Source organism: Rhamphochromis sp. 'chilingali' (assembly GCF_963969265.1).
Source record: "Rhamphochromis sp. 'chilingali' genome assembly, chromosome: 5".
In the NCBI taxonomy this organism is placed as follows: Eukaryota; Metazoa; Chordata; class Actinopteri; order Cichliformes; family Cichlidae; genus Rhamphochromis; species Rhamphochromis sp. 'chilingali'.
In genome coordinates this window covers 13,459,959-13,477,500 of record NC_137932.1, presented here as the reverse complement: position 1 = coordinate 13,477,500, position 17,542 = coordinate 13,459,959, and the positions used below count along the sequence as shown (strand labels likewise).

Sequence of the window (17,542 nt, the reverse complement as noted above, 5' to 3'; positions counted from 1 at the left end):
AAAAAAATTAAGGACATACGTGAACACATCTCAAGATTTCTTCAAAAGGATCATATTGTCCTGGAATGCTAGTGACGGCTTGAAGTCGTGATTAATAATGAGAGTCACAAGAAACGTACTATTGGTTCATTCCGGGCCACAACAGTAAAACTGAGGAAAGTTTTCCAGCTTCACACCGCAGACTAAAGTCCCCCTCAGTCATATGAGGAACACCGTGGCCAGAACTGAGCTGAAAATAACACTTAAACCTTTTGTTTGGAGACAGCCCCAGATATCAAATAATCACACATTTCTTTAAAAACACTAATAATTTTTGGCATGACTCGAAATATTTTGAAGGCATGATAAGTCAGGAAAATAAAGCGGGGAGTATAACTTGTACTTCATTGATTTTATGTCCTGAGGATAGAAACATAAAGATGAAAGGGAAAACAACTCAAACAGCAGCATGAACAATACATGCTTCACAGCCATTCACTCACTTATGAATTGACATATGATATTTTTGCCAACCTGAACAGCATTCCTGTCTATGCACGCAGGACGCAGCTGTCTTGAGTTTGACCTTGGTTGGTTGTGTGCCCTTTTCAGCAATATCTTGAGTGTTTTCTGCTTTTAGGATGTCACTGTCAACATGCAGTCCAAGGAAGGAGCGCCCAAGGCTCTTTGGTGCATTCTTTACATTTTGTTGGTATTACTGTTTGTTCTTGCCAAAGCTAGCTTGTACTCACTTGTGGTTTATTGCTGGGGACGCGAACCAGGTCATAACAGAATAATATTCCTCATGACGAGTTTTCTTCCTCTCTGGTCATGATAACCCTGCCCTTGTACTTTTTTAAAACAGTCATGAGCGCTGACTCAAAGCGTGCTTCTGCTTTGAAGTGAGGAAAAATTACTGGGGCGGAAATATTAGCAGTTTGACTTCCTTCCCTCTGGGAGGCGCCCTTTGTCTTCTTGCTACACCTGTATGCAGCTCTCAGTTCGGTCCCCCTGCACAGCTGGTCTTCTTCTCTCCTGAGCTGTAATTGCAGCTCTGTCCTGGGAAAAAGAGGGAGGAAATCCCAGAGCTTTTGCTTCGCAACAATGACAATAAAAAGAGGTGAGGAAAAGAGGAAGAAAGCATTTCAGCTGAGATAAAAGAGGGAGGGAGGCTTAGGAGGAAAAAGGGAGGTGGAGGAGTGCTGGCTCAGGAGTGCAGGGAGAGGTGGAGGTAGAGATGAAGGAAGAAGGAGTTAGGAGGTGGTGGAGGGATGGCGTTGGTGATGGTAGTAAAGTCTTGAGTTTATTAACCTCATTTAGTTTAAAGGGGGCCGAGAGCAAGGGGAAGGGGAGAAATGGTGTGTTCATACTGTGAACGCAAGGCTGGCGTTTACTAATGAGGGCTGAGAGTGTACACACACACACCAACACAGTCTTACTTTACTTAGCTCATTCCCTTGCTCATGCCTGATTCACCTTGATCTAACGCCAAGTATGCAGGCAGAACACAGATTCACAGGACTGGGTAGCAGTCAGATCCGTTTTTTTCACTCATATCTAGCAGCAGCTGAAAGGCTGTTGATATAAATAGAGAGAGAGAGCTGCCGAGGCACATAATCACCGATTCCCAGACGCACCACACTGCTTTAGATTATGACATTCTGGACCTTATAATTTCTCATGCATTGCCAATGTATTATACATGAAAACACAGACTAAAAGACAGACACGGAGTCTTTCTTTCTTCAGCATCCCTTTAATGCTGGTCTTTTGTATGTGGGAGGGAACCAAAGGATTTAGAACAAAACCCAGCCAAGCTCTACACTGCGAGGTCCTGGGTCAATAAGGTTAACAAACAAATAAGTGATTTATATAAGGTCTTGTGAGGTAACATGGCTAACCCTGTTTGCTAAGGTTAAAGCAGACTCAAGACAAATGTTCTCAACAACAAAGTTCTAAAAAGCTCTAAAAAAAAAGGAATTTTTCCCATTGAATAAAACAAATGTATAAGTGTGCAATAAAAGTTAAGATCTAACTGCATTTTTACAGACTTTACACTAAGAAAAAGTCGACTTTAGGTGTAGGAGCGTGTATTTGGCAGCTCAATGTATAAAGAGCCTTCTGCTGTTAAGTTTTGTACATATGTCATCATGCACAGTGGAGCTCAAGTATGCATATGAAATAATCGTGTTACAGCCATTGCAATTAGCACTGTTATAATCTTTCTTCGTGAAGCAATGCTTTGTCCTCACTACCATGATACACGTGTATGACATTGCTGATTTGCAATAAGTATGCAATCGCAGCAGCCACAGGCACCGATAAAGGAACTGATAAGCATAGACGCGTACGACTCTGATGCTTTGGAAAACTTGGAACCGGTGTTCAAGAGGCATCGAAGTTTTCGATTTCCCTCCCTTTCAGTGACAGGATTTCATATATCAAAATCAATCTTATATCGCTGATACCACCGATATAAAACTAGAGCAGTTAGTGTTTGTGTACATTGATGTTCGCGGATCAAAGGGCTGTTTTAACACTATTGTGGAAAGTTGTACATTTAGTTTGAGGCAAGAAGACAGACCCCAACCCATTCATCCATTATGCACGGCGAGCACTAATGGACACAAAGAATGCACACTTAAGATGCTTGCTGAAGATGAATGAATGAAGATGCACTCTGAACTATTGACAAATGGCGTGAAACATACACACACCACCGACACACACACAGAATTCACCGCAAAGATGGATGATGGCACAGGGAAGATGCTCCCCGAACTGAACTGTAGCTGACAAATGAGCTGACACCTCAGTGCATGTACTGACCCCCTGCTATGGCTGACGATGGGTGGGTTATTTTGTGATTTGACAAGGGGTTAAGAGACCATTTCTTCACCTTCATTCTTCTGCTGATTGTTATAGCCAGAGATAAACTATGCACCCCCTTTTTAATCACTATTCAGTCATTTTCTTTAGGCGATGTCAGGTCAGTTTTATCAATCAATCACAAATTTGCATACATAAAACACAATTTATGTATGTAGAGTCTGATTCTAGTGTTTCGATTGGTGTTTTTGCAGTAAAAAACATGCCGTAAGTAAATATATATTAAATACATCAAAGGTCTCCATGCTCTTCATCTCTGCTCATGATAAAAAACATAACACTGTGAAGCAATATTTGCATTTTTTTTAATTCAACTATTTGGAGAACTGAATGAGTGGTTAAATGTCAACTCTGTGAGCGAAAACCAAATACTCTTTGACCTGATACAGTAAACCCTCTACCATCTGGATCTTTGAGCAGGTAAAGTAAAACTAATTAGCAAATATTTGACCCGATAACAAAAAAATCCTCTAGAAAAGAGCAGATTCCACAGTCTCGAGGCCTCGTTTGAACTGGCAACCCCAAACCCATCAGTCGGGCACTCAAAGTTTGATCTTAAAGAGCTGTGACCGGCCATTCAAGGCAGCTTTGAACCGTTTGTCTGCGTGTCAATACACTGCCCATTCACCATGTTTCACACACACGCTATCATTAAACTTTTGACCCTGCCGCGTCTGTCACTCCTTGACAAAACTCTGTTCTTTGAGCTCTGTGACTACTGTTTAAGCAGCGGACAGCTCTGTCACATTAGGTTTACTTATCTCGTCTTTATTGTTTGCTTGTCATTATCTCTCTTTTTAGGCCACACACCTAAGGGTGCAGGTCAGCTGTTGTACGTTGTGATTGTATGATAAATCCTAAAATTCATGGTAAAGACTTTGATTGTTGTGTAGCGTCCCTGCAAAAGTCTCAAGAAGTCCCACATTTCTTTATAGTTTACTAGGAAAATGGGTAATAGAATGATAAATACATTGTTTAGTCCATATTTGAGAATCTTTTAAACAATAACAATAACAAAGAAGTATGAAAATAAAATAAGTGGGGTATTTTATTGAAGCGTGTACAAAAATTTATCGAAATACCGTATATAAAGCAGTCTTCTAACAAGCTTGAAAGTCAATATTTGTTATGACTGCCTTATTTTCTTCAGCTGAGCATGGCTACATTTCTTGTAATTTCTTCAAGTAGTCTTCAGGAATACTTCTGCATGTTTCTTGAAGGAGATTTAAAGCTCTTTTTTGGATGTAGACTGACTTGTTCTGTTTTTTGTTGAGATGATCCTACAGTGCTTTAATAATGCTGAGATCTGAATGCTGGGGAGGCCAGTCCATGACTCATAGTGTATTTTTCTATCCAGGTATGTTTTACTCACTCTATAATCACTCTATAAGATCTGTGGCTGCTGATTTTCAGTCCAGTTCTTGTGTAATTTAGCATACCTGGATCTTTTTCCCTGTTTGCCTTCCTTAAGAATCACTTTGTGACAGCCACCATTTCTGATGATAATTGGGTGAACAGCATTATTAAGGTCCTGTGTCAGATGTTCTTTTTTTGTCCTCCACTTGTTAACGTTTCCTCAGATATTTTAAGGGCACACAATACCGAGATATGACATGTTTTTGGCTAACAGGTCTGTCAAACTCTTATCTTTGAGATTTTTCACAGATTCAACTAAAAAAATGCGAACAAAGTATGTGTTTTTGTCAGGCTGCTACAAAGCTACAGATACAATTTTAGATAAAATTTTTCTAGACATACCAATGGTTCATTCCAATGAAGTTGGTGTCTTTTAAGCTTGAATGGCTCAGGTCAGTGTTTAGTAGCTTAATAAAGAAACTTAACAAACTAAAAAAACAAAAAAACATTTCTTGGAAATGGTCAGGAACAAGGGCTGGACTGAAAATGAGTGAAAAACCATTCATTGTCCATAGAAAAACTTCTATGACCTGCAGATTGCCCGGAAAACCGTAGCTAAAGACCACTTAAAAATTATTTTAAAAAGTCTGGCTCCTTGGAAGCAAAATGTGAAGAAACAAGGGATGACTCAAGATTTTGTTGTGAGCAACCATGTCAAAATTATGCTCCATTAACCTGTAATATCCCACAGTAACAAATGACTGAGAGCTGCTTCACAGCTCATTGCCAAGCAATAATGTAAGACAGTTTAGTTGTTTTATTGCTTAACCTTCAATGTAACAACCCACCTTATATAATTGTAGGCAGTGAAATATCATATACTCTGAGAAAGTCACACCTGTGGGGGGCTTGACATTGTATGTTGGGTGTGGAATGGCTATTTCCGTGGTTTTGCTACAGCTTAGCCAGCTGATCACTCTGATAACAATGTAGTATCCATTACTCGATGCTCAATCCAGCCACCCAGACAAGTAACCTGGAGGTCACGGCCTCTCAGCCATTCAGCCACTATCCCAAGCCAACCGCTGGCCAATACCACTCAATACCCCAGGTCCAGTTTCCCCATCTGTATCAACCCCCATCCCTCTGATCTCCACCACGGTCCCAATAGTAATGTCTGGATGGGGGTCTGTTGGCGCCTAACCAGCAGCAGATGTGGCTCCGCACAGAACACCGGCCCTCATTAACTTCAATGGATTTCCTAATGCGACAGCTACCATATTTCATTTACCGCGCACACAGACCCCAGCAGACCTGACGGAGCTAACTGATACTTCCATTCTCCTGCATTGCAGAGTGGTCGTAGGGGTTTAGGGACTGGGGGGAGAATGGTACACTGAGAGTCAGGCGGTGAGGAGATGGGGAGTGTGAGGGGAGGGAAGAGTAAGGGATGTCAGGAACCAGAGCAGAAGACGTGACCCCTCTTACTGAGAGGAAATCAATTAATTCAAGTTTTTTGCAGAGCTGTGCCTGAGAGGAGTGGCTGCAGCCAACTCAGCAATCTGAGGCAGACGTTAAATTTAACAGTAAGAGCTTGCAACACCTGCATTAAATCAAAAAGAGAGGAAGGGATAAAATAGGAGTGTCATTGTTGGTGCGGAAGAGAGAAGGAAAAGGATAGCGGAAGAGATTAAATGCGCAAAACATGGATGCTAGGGGAGACTTATGCGGAGCGAGAGACAGAATGAGGGAATTTATGGTCCTGGGTCTCATTGTTCCTGTACACGTGAGAGTGCACAGCTGGGGGAAAAGAGGGAAATGGGGTACAGATGTACTGTATCCAACACAGAGCTCTGAACTTCAATAGATACATTATGATGTGCTCCCCTGCTGCACTCCTTTTCCAAACATCAAAACCTCCTACCTTTCTCACCCTTGTAGCTACTGCTCCTCCCTCCCCCTTCCTCCTCCCAGCACACACACCCGATTACCCCTTTTTAATACACCAATATCCGCTGCTTTTTTTTCTTTCTCTCTGGCAGTAGGTTGTATTAATTTCACTTTCATTTTATTCTCCTTATTTAACAGACGCAGCGGGTATCGCCAAGCTGTGGCCTCCTTTGAACTACTTGTTTTAAAAGCTACCTAAACGCGCATACAGATGTAAGCTGTAGCAATGTCCAGCCTTAATGACATGGGTATATTATCATGCCCCAGACGACAGTTCATCACAGCTGTTCACACTTTCCCCCACCTGTTACTTCCACATTCCTTTAACACGCGCATACAAATCATTATGAGAGAACATATGGAAGTAGAAGAAGGAAGCATGGGAGGGTGGGAGAGAACCATGCCCCCTGAATCTTCAGGATTTACCCTCTTTCAGGATTCCCGGGGAGCTGGCTGAACTAATGCGGAGCAGGGGTATCAGTGGAGGCTCTGAAAGTGGGACTGGCCATGACCCTCTTCTCCTTTAACTAAAGAGCGAGACAGGGAGGGAGACAGTGAGAGCAAGCTTCCCTAAGGAGCGGAGAGAGCTGAGACGCTTGATAATTCCCGGTGCTTTCCCGGTGCCTATAGAGGAAGGGGGCCCCTCTGGATTTGTCAGTTGTGGCTGCAGCTGTCTCCGGGCAAAATGGACCACAGTGGACTTGACATTTGATCTCTCTTCTCTCTCATTCTCTGTGCCTTTTTCTTGTCCCTTTATCTCGCTCTCTTGCACTAACTCTCCGTCTTGCACTATCATTCCTTTCACTGTCTTCACTTTCTGTCTGTGTCTCTCTGTTTCTTTCTTGTTTTCCCAAGAGTGTTTCCACACAGAGTTGGAACAATTAATTTAAAATGTACATTTTTTTAATCCCATACTTGCTTTTTGGTTCTCTTATTCTTTGTCACCCAAAACCCAGAAGAAGAAGTTGTTGAAAAAAGATCTGCAGAAACAAAAAATAATCTGGAAATACTGTTACAGTCGTATTAAGACGCCCCGCTTTTCGTCACCTCCTGTCAATTAAGTCAGTATGAAGCGAATTAGTCACTTTTCTATGGTTCAGGGATTTGAACTGGGACAGGTGTTTTCACAGAAACAATGTACATTAGACTCTTTCCTTTGTCTTGACCCAGGAAATAGTCTAATGCACCCTATGGGTTAAACTGAAATTTGACTAATGGAAGAGTAATGAGACCAGAATGTCGTTGATCAGTCTAGTCTCCGCTTATCTACACCGTCTTCACAGCTGTTCTCACAGTAATGAGTACATCTGACGTCATTACTTTGATCACTATCACCATAACCTTCATAGTTTTTCAGAGCTTCCTTATTGTTCTTATTATTATTGTCTTGTGTATATGTATAAAAATGTTGCTTGTTGTTGTATATAAAAAGTCAAGTTGTAAAGGCAATTATTCCATTAGATTACAAGCATTTTTTCTTAAACTATGACAGACAACATATCAGCTTCCTTAATTTCTCAACTTCCTTCCACAGCATAGTTATGGCGAGTCTGCTGTATTCAACAATTTAACAACGACCCTGAAGATGAACACTCGAGGGATGTCATAAATTGCTGCAGGACACTCGGTCACTGTGGCCCGTTCCGACGTTCACATTGTTCTTGGTCAAACAAACAGTGGAAATGACATCATTCGCAACAATCAAAGTGTGATATAAAATCGGATACAGCCATTACAACTATAATAAATTATACAAATCATGTAGTGTAGCTTGCTGCTAATATTTTTTATAAAATGTGTCAGTATTTGCAATATCTGAAAACAGTCATGAAAAAGAAACGATTTACCTCCTGGATGGCTTGATCAGAATTTTGCATCATTGAGGTTGAATCATTGCCCTCTCTTCTTTAAAAGATTACCTAAGTCTATTGATTTTTGTGGGTATTCATGTGTGTACGGCTCTCTTAAGAGAGGTAAATTTCAGCTGAGTTTAGTTGTCAGACAGATGGCTTCACATTTGACTCTTTGGGTATGCAGAGGAGTTCGCGGTGACTACAAGGTTCCCGGGTCATTTGGCTGTAAAACAAACCCAAATCATCACCCCACCACCACCGTGCTTGACATTTTTCATGAGGTGTTTGCGCTCATATGTTAAATTTGGTTTTCTCCAAATGAAGTACTGTGAATTATGGGCTTTCATCTGTTCAAAGAACATTGGGCCAGATGGCTTGTCAGATGCAACTTTGCAAATTCTACTTTGTGTGTTTACTGAGAAGAGGCTTTCGCCTGGTAACCTTTACAAAAAAAAGTCATAGATGCCATAGTTTTAAAAATAAACTAATTTTACCATAATAAACTTTGACATTTAACTTACTAAATGATTCCAGTAAAGTCTGAGATGTGTTTTAGAGTTTCTTTGTGCACTGCACGGTCTGCCTGTGGAAGCAGTAATGTTGCACTTAGTTTTTCACAGGACTGCACAGTATTCTGTGAAAACCTTTTCCCCCCCACTTGACTGTATATTCACAAACAGCGGCACATTACTGTTAAACATTTCCTGTATTTTTACGGTAATTTGTTACAGTGAACACAACAGGCAAATTAGCCGAATGAAAATGTGTTTTGTGGGAGACCGACTTGCTGTTTTATGTGAGTATTCTTCTTTGCTTTGAGTAAAATTTAACTGACATATTAGTGCCTTTACCTGAGAAAAGCATTCCAGTGCTCTTTCATTCTCAAGTAATTGACCCACTTTGTCCATATAACACATCTGGCTCCCAGAGCCGCCCTGTAAGGCTCTGAGTCTCTATAAAGTGAAACACCATCCATAAAATCTCCATTAGAGCAGTGCTGCCTGGGGGTCAGCGCTCCACTGTAATGCCTTCACACGTGGGGTTAGAGGTTAGTGCTGTTGACATTCCTTCCATGACTGTCTGATATCAGAGTGATTGATAAGCCCGAGAGAAGCTCTGGGAGGTACACACCCTCTCAGCTCCTGAACTTAAACATTTACGTTTAAGATCTGCGCCTTTCAGCCTATCCACCCTTGCCTCTTCTTCTCCGCCTGTGCATCTTGTTCCCCCTCTGTCACCTGGGTGTCTGGTGGATCTCCAGTGAGGCTTAAATGTCACACGGGGATTGACCTTGGAGACATCGTAGCAGAGAGTGTTTATCTGGCTTTCCTCTTAGCTAAACCAGATAAAAGAAGAGAGCTGTGATTGATCGCCCACTCTTCTCCTGAGCCTTCATAGGTTTTCTGTTAGCGCTTCCATGTGAATGTGAGCTACAGTAGAAGGCTGTGAGTTACTGTCAAATTCCACACCTTCTGAGTGCTGTCGGCCTTGGAGGCATGGTAAAGACTTCTACCTGTGGACAAGTACATGAGTGGCAAATTTCTTTATCTTTTGATACATTTCAAGGTTTTACTGCTGACAAAAATGGGTGGGAATGATGACATGCAGAATGTGTTTTAGCCTCCTCCCCTATCAAAACACAAGTTAACAGGCTCTTATTGACAAATTGCAAAAGCAGATAAGAGTCACTGATCAGTTCCAAAACAGGGCTCTTGGAAAATACTTACCAGTAGCTAGGTGGAATGAGTCAGTGTGTACCCGAGGTGCTTTCAGATATCTCTTAGCATCAAGATGGACTTTTGTTTGAAAACAGACATGAGAGAGAACAAAGGGTTTTTCTTTAATCTTTATGCAGGCTGTGTAAAATGAGGATACAATTACAGCTTTTATAGATACTTGTGACTTACAGTAAGAAGACAAATGAACAAAGCACACCCAGATTTCCCGTAGGCCAGTCAGTCATTAGGGCCCACTCAGAGTCCAGCTTATCTTTCCTAATCAAATACTCTAGCCCCACAAAATCACATGTAATTAGAGGTTCTCCCTTTTTTCCAGTTCCTCTCGGTCTAAGCTCTGTGACGATAACCTTCCTTGCTGCTGTTGTCTCTGGTGTCTTTGAGTAAACAAATAAACAAACAAAGTTGGAAACAGACGGGCAGCAGCAGGGCGGGCTGGTTAGGGTTCAGTCGCCAGGGCAACGGGATCCTGCCTGTTAGTTTTCCCCCTGGGAGGTGTGTATGTGTTGTGGTGGGGTGACTTGTTGTTTATTACTGTAATTTGTCTGAGTGGCTCTGGAGAGATTTCAGAGTTCTTTGAAGAGGGGCGGGATGAAGCCTGGAGCGTGCCATGCTGTGTCCGGGATTTGGGCCCAGTGTTCAGTTCATCTAACCCCTGCCTACAACCAGCCTTCACCCGGCCTCCACCCATTCTCTAATCTTCCTTCGCAATGCTTTACACTTTATCCCAAATCCTTCTGGTCCTTCAGGCTCTCACAAATAGAGAATTCTTTCCTGAATTCAATCGCAAATTGCAAAGCTGGCAATTGTTCTGCTGCAGGAGTATCGGCGTGTTAGGTTATATTCTGAAACTGATTGGAGTGGTCTTGTTTTAGACGTAAAGGCTAATTCACGTGGTAAACCCCCAATTGCTGTGTGGCAACAGCTCACCAACCCTCAAATGTTAATTCAATTCAATTCAATTTTATTTACAAAGCGCCAAATCACAACAAAAGTCGCCTCAAGGCGCTTCATAGATACAGAGAAAAACCCAACAATCATATGACCCCCTATGAGCAAGCACTTTGGCGACAGTGGGAAGGAAAAACTCCCTTTTTACAGGAAGAAACCTCTGGCAGAACCAGGCTCAGGGAGGGGCGGCCATCTGATGCTGTGGAAGAGAGACAGAGGTTAATAACAGATATGATTCAATGCAGAGAGGTCTGTTAACACATAGTGAGTGAGAAAGGTGACTGGAAAGGAAAAACTCAATGCATCATGGGAATCCCCCGGCAGCCTACATCTATTGCAGCAACACTAAGGGAGGATTCAGGGTCACCTGGTCCAGCCCTAACTATATGCTTTAGCAAAAAGGAAAGTTTTAAGCCTAATCTTGAAAGTAGAGATAGTTTCTGTCTCCCGAATCCAAACTGGAAGCTGGTTCCACAGAAGAGGGGCCTGAAAACTGAAGGCTCTCCCTCCCATTCTACTTTTAAATACTCTAGGAACAACAAGTAGGCCTGCAGAGCGAGAGCGAAGTGCTCTAATAGGGTGATATGGTACTACAAGGTCATTAAGATAAGATGGGGCCTGATTATTTAAGACCTTGTATGTGAGGAGCAGGATTAATGAAACACTGGCATGTCAAGCTCCAAAGGTTTAATATTAAAATGTCTGAGAAGAACTTTAAACATCAATTTGTCAATGATAAAATGTGCATCTGCTGTCACTTTATATACTGGTCTAAAAAATTTGATCACATGACCATCACACTTTAACACAAAGTCAGTTAAACTACAAGGAACCCAGTTTGTCCAGATAGAAAGCATAAGTGATTGGAACTCGACTTCACCTGCTTTGGCGCAAATGGCAGTGATAACAAGTGCACTAGAGAGCCAACAACAAGAGAACCTCTCCAAAAGGAAATAGTTTTGCATGTAGTGGCTTCTGACCGTTGCTCTCCCCTTATTCCTCTGGGAAGAGTTTTGCTTTTTGTTCGTTTTTGTTTTCACTACTGGTAGCATGAGATGGCAGCCCATTCAGGTATCACAGGTAGTTCAGCTTCTACAGGATGGCACAATCATTATATGATGTCACAAGAAAGTTTGCTGTGTCTCTCAGCACAGTCTCAAGAGTGTAGACAAGATAACAGAAGATAGGCTGTGTTATAAAGTTTGACAAGCTGTAGAAGGGTATCAACCCAGCAGTGGGATCAGTATCTGCTCCCTTCTGTGAGGAGGAACAGGAAGAGAACTACTCGTGTGTGTGTCTGACTAAATATTCAGAAACAGGGACCATAAGGGTATCATAAGGGCCTGATATCCTTTTAGTGGGACCTCTCCTCAGAGACCAGCTCCATGCAGCTTGGATGGGATTCATCAGTGAACAGCAGAACCGGTGCCTAGTTCTCTTCACAGATCAGAGCAGGTTCATACTACGCACATGTAGTAGAGAAGAAAGACTCTAGTGAGTGTTATGCCATCAGTAACAAAGGCTGTAATGCCACTGACTGGCCCTCATGTTCCCCAGACCTGATTCCAATTGAAAACCTCTGGGACTAGTGCATGTCATGCTCCCAAAGAGCTCCACAGACTGTCAAAATGCTCATTCATTCCTTTAATCCAGGTCTGGGAGAAGATCCCCCAGGACACCATCTGCTGTCTCATCAGGAACATGCCCAGACGATGTTAGGAATGCATACAGGCACGTGGGAGCCATAAGAAGGACTTGGCTGTATTATGACACAAGCTGGATCAATCTGAGATTTCACTTTTAAGTGTTAATTATTGATATGATTTTAAATCCAGTCCGAAAAGGGTTGATTATTTTGGTTTCCACTGATTGTTCTTGTGTTATTTGGTTCTTAACATATTACACAATTCTTGTTGGTAACTTGAATATTTCATTCATCATGATCCATTGTGTGATTTAATTGTTCCTTGAGAGTTTTTTTTTTCTTCAGTTTTTATGTAAACAAAAAAAAATTCTGTTTTCAGTGCAAGTTTAAGTGTCAGAAGATCTAAAAATATCTGGCTGGTGGCTGTCTGCATGTTTAGTGTGTTTGTGTTCTGACATAGGAAGCCGTCTTATGCAGCCCAAAGCCATCAAAGTGCATGGCCGTCTGTCTCCTGTGTCCACCGTGGGTGGGTGGGGGTCACTTAGTCCCAGACTAAGTTTAATTGGTGTCAAGCAGGCCACAGTGAAAAGCCATCAGAAGTAGGGAAGCTCAGTGAGACAGGAAACCTTTTATAAGGGGACTTCCTCCATCTGCATGACTCTGTCCCTTTCTGTCCTATTGTCTCTGCTCTATATCCCTGGCTCTTAAAATCTCTCACCACCACTCAGCTTCCATCTGCTCTCTTCCTCTCCCACTCACTCTCCACTGGCTTCAAACATTCACTATTTACCACCTCCAGTCCCACCCTCAATGCTCACTCTCTCTTTCTCCCGCTGTGGTATTGTTTTTATGTCTGAAAGCTGTCCTTGGGTAACTGAAGAAGTTTGTCTCTGGGGGAAACCCGTGACCACAGAACCAAACCGAGCCAGAGGGCCTAATGATGAGAGGACTTCCTGACAGCTTCTACTACAATACACACAAACACACATAACTAGTCATAACATGAAGCTGATGCACTAGACTATATTTTTACGTGATTATTCTCAATGCATTATGTAGCAGACATTCAGACAGCTTTCTTGTAATCAAGCTTATGTGTAAGTTCATTAAGGAATGTCTGGGTTCCTGGGTGTTCGGCTACTTTTCTGTTTACACGTCTACCGCTTCCCACGCTGTCAGTCTCAATACTGACATCACAACTCTAGTCCAATCATCTTCTCGCCAGCCTTCTTTGAGCTAATCAGCCTCCGCTTTGCGTGGTTTAAATATTTGCTCTCTGTCATTCTCCCTTTCAGACTGTCTTTTATGCATTCCACCTCCTCCCCATCTCCACCTCAGACACATCAGCCAGAGCTCTATTCAATCCTCAGTCTTCATCTTCACTACCATCACCAGCGTCTAGACTCCAGGAGGTCCTGTCCTAAGTCCTGTCACTGCTGGGATTCCATCTAATCTTAAAATACATTTCTCTGTCTCAATAAATCATGTTCAGTTCTTCCAAGATGACTCTCCTTGATGAAATTTCCCTAAGTAGTCTTCAGGAATAGTTCTCCGGGCTTCTTGAATGACATTCAAAGCTCTTCTTTGGATGTTGGCTGTTTTCTCTTGTTGAGGTTCAGGCTCTGTGGAGGCCTACTTATGACTATCCAGGTATGTTTCCACTGACTGGATGTTTGTTTGGGATCATTCTCATGGTGAAAGAGGGAATCTGTTGCCAGTCAGAAACTTTCCATATTATATTGCGCAGTGGGTCAAAATCTGATGGTACTTTTTTGCATTCATAATTACATCAATTTTGACTATGCAGCTGCAAACCATGTCAGGGGTTGACAAACAAACAGATGAATATAGCCACTCATTATTGCACTGTTTTCCTGACCTCAACTATACCTACTGATGATGAAAAAATTTGACTTCATCACGTCATAAGAAATCAGAGCCATGTCATTCCCACTGGTTTTCAGTACAGCTGAAGGGCAATCATCTCTCAGGTCTTGTGTTAGGTCTTTGCCGAATTTGTCCTCTTTCTTAGTAACATGACTTTCAGATACTGTGCATCTGCCATAGAAAGGTTTTCAGGCTTGCCTCTTCTTCTTTTGTCCTCCACTTGTCCAATTTCCTCAAACATATGCCATGATTTTGTTAAGAGCTCTTTGGGAATCACATTGTTGGTGCAAAACACTATTTTATGCCTGTCATCCTGTAGTATCTTTGGCATTTTTTGTAGATTCAATTAAAGAAATGGAAACAAATTGTGTTTTTCGGTGTTAGGCTGCTAGTAGCAAATTGCCTAAAGATACAATTTCAGTTGACTATTATGTATAGACACAACACTACTTCATCGCTTGAGTTAGGTCCCTTTTCTGCTTGAACGATCGATAGGTCAGTGATTCATAGTTTTCATAATGTTGAGTGCTTAACAAACACAACATTTGTCTTAAAAATGTCCAGGTACATGGATTGGACTGAAACGGTCTGACACCTTGGGAACAAAATATAAAGGAATGAGGGGTTCTTCAAAACTTTTACACATGTAAAGTTCAAAACTTTAAGTTTCAGTATGATATGAGAGTTTATGTTAAAGCGATTCAGCATTAATGGTTAAACGGTCTTATCAGCAATGCATCTTTTATTTCTTTTCAGCACAAACACTTTTGCTTATATGTACACAAACCCATGCACACAAATAAAGATAATGAAGCAGCTGCATTTCCCAAGTGCTGGCTGCTGTGTTTTGTCAGCAACTTTAACTGTAACCGTAACCCTAACTGTAATTACTGTTGCACAAGAGCAACCAGTCAAAGAAAACACCTAACTGCAGTGTAGACAGCTTTTCTTTTTATGCAAATGCTTATCTACACAAGCACACCTGGGCACACCTGCCCTTCAAGTATGTGTATATATATATTTAATACAGTCCTCTTACTGTTTTTATGCTGTGATTTTACTTTCAGTATCAAGCATGGATGTGGTACACAAAGAGATACTTTCTTTTTGTCTTTGTTAATGGACCTGTGCCAAAAATGTTATAGGGAAGTCTCTGCCACCCTTTCGGAGAAATACCTATGAGGGTGTCAAAGACCATGGGAGAACATTCCATTCTGTGCTGGTAAAGGTACGTCACAGCACGCCGAAGCGCTGGAAAAACCATATTTGTCGCAGGAACCAGGAAGCAAAGAGTGGGAGCAAGTACAAACTCATCCTGACAGCTAAGCAGCAACGGTGGACGCCTAACTGCCATTGTGATGAAAGTATGCACAAAGTTCGTTTCTTGTTTCATGACAAGACAAGCTCACACACTTCCAGTGAAACTATCTGAATGATCTGCTTAACTGACGGACAGAAGATACCTTTAAAAAAAAATCCAGCAGGTTTTCTTGGCCTTGTTTCTGTAACAGCTATTTCAATGAAAAAAGAAAGCATCCCTCTATTTATCTTTGAACCAGACACTCTGCAATCAGCCGTTCTGCCAACCTGTGTCTCTTCTATCTTTGTTCCCTTTCACTCTCATTTTCTTTTATCAGACTCTTCTTTTTTTCTTTCAGCGTCTCCTCCTCCTCTGCACCTCTCTTTCTGAACACCCCCACTCCCACCATCCTTCCCCTTTTCTCTTTCTCTCTCTTTCATTTCATTATTTCTGAATGCAAACCTTTTTTCTAAGTCCCCCCTTTTTTTCTTTCTGACCCCCACCACCACCACCACTTTTTCTCCGCCCCTCTCTTGTTCGATCCCTGACTCAACTTTCACATTCCTGGAGCATTCCTGTAGGATTAGCCTTTAGCACTCTCAGGCTATGCAGAGGCCACAGCCCCCCCACTGTGATGGTGGCAGGCACTAACGGACAACAGAGAAAAGTGTGTGTGCAGGCAACTGTGTGTGTGTGTGTGTGTGTGTGTGTGTGTGTGTGTGTGTGTGTGTGTGTGTGTGTGTGTGTGTGCGTGTGCACTATCCTCTCACTTTCTTTCATCCCTTCCTCTGCCCGGCCTACTGCCCCGATTCTACCAAGCTCAGTTTCCATCACAGATAGCAGCCTTCAGGTCCCATTCCCAGTGTCCTAAGAGCCTTCATTCAATAAATGATCAAAATTCAAAAGTGCTAGTGACATTACTATTTATTTTGTGTACAAAAAAAATGTTGTGAAAAAAAACTGCAGGTCGCTTCTTTGACTCAGACATTTATCTGAATTTGAAAGGATACAAATGCTATGCTATCAGTTTTCAGGGTGGACATTTGTTAAACAGGAAAAGCATAGGTGTCAGGCTCTTGCACAGAAGAACAGACACTTTAACAGATTACTGTTATAGCAACTTAAATGCCTCCTTTGGAAGTGCTGTTTCCAGATTAAATACTCTTTCTGGCCACCAGGGACACCTAACTCAATTTAGTGCACTTTTAGGTAAAGATGACCTGCTGAAGTTCAAACTGAGCATCAGAATTGGGAAGAAAGGTGATTTAAGTGACTTTGAACATGGTAGTAGTGGCTGGTGCCAGATGGGTTTATTTTCCCACACAACCATCTCTTGGGTTTATAGAGAATGATCTGAAAGAGAGAAAATAACCAGAGGGCAGCAGTTCTCTGGCATAAATGTCTTGTTGATGCCACAGATCAGAGAAGAATGGACAGAGTACTGTGAGCAGTGTTGGTCAAGTTACTTGAAAAAAGTAATCAGTAACTAATTACTGATTACTTACCCAAAAAGTAATCTCGCTACTTTACTGATTACTTATTTTCAAAAGTAATTAATTACTTAGTTACTTAGTTACTTTTTAAAAACACGATTTACAACCTGAATAGGTAATAAAGCGATAGATCTGTCTGGCCAATTCTACTTTTTCTGCATAATCCATCATACAAAATGTAATCAAATGGAAAAGTCCCTTTTTAGAACTTGTTTTATCAGTTTTAATCTTTTAACTTTATGCATCAAGCAAAAATTTAATTATATATGCAACATTCTCTGACTGGAAGAAATTTGTTTAACATTTAAACCTATTTTCTGCAAATTCCAGCACATAAAATATTTTTTTGTGTGTGTTTACACTCACTCTTTCAAATAGATGCAAGTAAAACACAGCAGAAAATAAATAAAGTCAAAGACTAGCAGTCCTGTTGCTCTATTTTCACCTGTAAAGCAGGAGTAGGGTAGGCGGAGGTTTACCCTGGTGCAGGTGTGCCGCAGCGG

General features: G+C 41.7%; 1 long non-coding RNA gene across 1 annotated transcript; it reads right to left on the bottom strand.

Annotated features, from left to right (window-relative positions):
- Nucleotides 1-9,348: 9,348 nt before the first annotated feature.
- On the bottom strand, nucleotides 9,349-10,720 carry LOC308397102. Its single transcript, XR_013971689.1, has 3 exons — nucleotides 9,935-10,720; nucleotides 9,755-9,823; nucleotides 9,349-9,540 (listed from the first exon to the last, which is right to left on the bottom strand). It is a non-coding gene; the product is annotated as an uncharacterized lncRNA (long non-coding RNA).
- Nucleotides 10,721-17,542: the final 6,822 nt, after the last annotated feature.